We start from the raw sequence: 1,223 nt of genomic DNA on the forward strand, positions 1-1,223 counted from the left end.
AGGGTATAAGTCACAGGTGGCTTATCAAACTGACGATCCGTCTTCCCCTTCTTCACTTGGCTCTTAACATTCGGCGCCTTCTATTGAGGTGGTGGTTGTTGCTGTGGTATTAGTGGATTACCGACAGGAATGGTTACAGTGGCAGCATAAGGGTGGTAACGATCCTTAACGCGTTCTTTTTTAGCTTGCAACCCACCTGATTCAACCTCCTTCTTGAGTTGACCACTGCCAAAGGGTTTCTTTACTACAGTGCCAGAGGATTTGGTTACTTCGGATGACGGAGTCTTTTCCTGAACTTTCTCCTTGATCATCCAGCTTTCAATCCTTTCCAATCTCTCTGCCATTGCTTTCTGCCCTAAGGCGAGCCCTTGCACGACTTTGAACAAATCTCCCATCATCTCTTTCAACTCGAGAATGTCGGCGTTGGGCGGATCCATCAGCTTGGAAATCTGAACGGAAGAGCTATGCGCACCGGTTAGATACTGACACCTACAAAACAACAAATAGGTTAGTATGACTCACACATGCAATGTCTATCCGTACTAGGAATATTCTGTCCTTTGATTCTGGTTTCATCGAGACAGATAATATTTCATCAACAACATTCTGACATCTGGATGTCTACTCCACCAGAATCTTAATCAAAAATGAACCCTGAGTACGGATAGACATGGGTTTAATGCAGATGAATGCGAAATGGGAATGATGCAAATGCATGCAGGCAGGTCGCTGTGTCATCTTCCAAGTCATCTGAAACCCCATCAAGTCTCTGGACCAGTCACAGTCATCTGAGGGCCCGTGTAACCATAAATCCAACTTGGGGAGTTCCGAAATAAACGGAACCGGAGGTTACATCACTATCATCACAGGAACATCCACTGAACGGACGACAACCAGATCCTCTGAACAAGTACTCTCAAATTCAACCCGGGGATCCGAAATAAACGGAACCCGCTGATAGATATCACGGACAGAACTCCGGCGTCAGAGATAGATATCCATAAGTCCAACTGAACCATAGTCACCATCTGTACCTGCAAATGATTCAATCCCTCCCCACTCACGGGTGAATTTTAGGCCAAGGTAAGGATAAGAGAAACGCAGGATAAACAACCCTTTCATAGAATATCATCATGTACACACCAGATGTATGCACCGATAATACCCCATCAGAGTCTGAACTGCTCGTGATATCAATGTTCCGCTAAGTGGCGCAATACCAC

Source organism: Lathyrus oleraceus, chromosome 3 (assembly GCF_024323335.1).
Source record: "Lathyrus oleraceus cultivar Zhongwan6 chromosome 3, CAAS_Psat_ZW6_1.0, whole genome shotgun sequence".
In the NCBI taxonomy this organism is placed as follows: domain Eukaryota; kingdom Viridiplantae; phylum Streptophyta; class Magnoliopsida; order Fabales; family Fabaceae; genus Lathyrus; species Lathyrus oleraceus.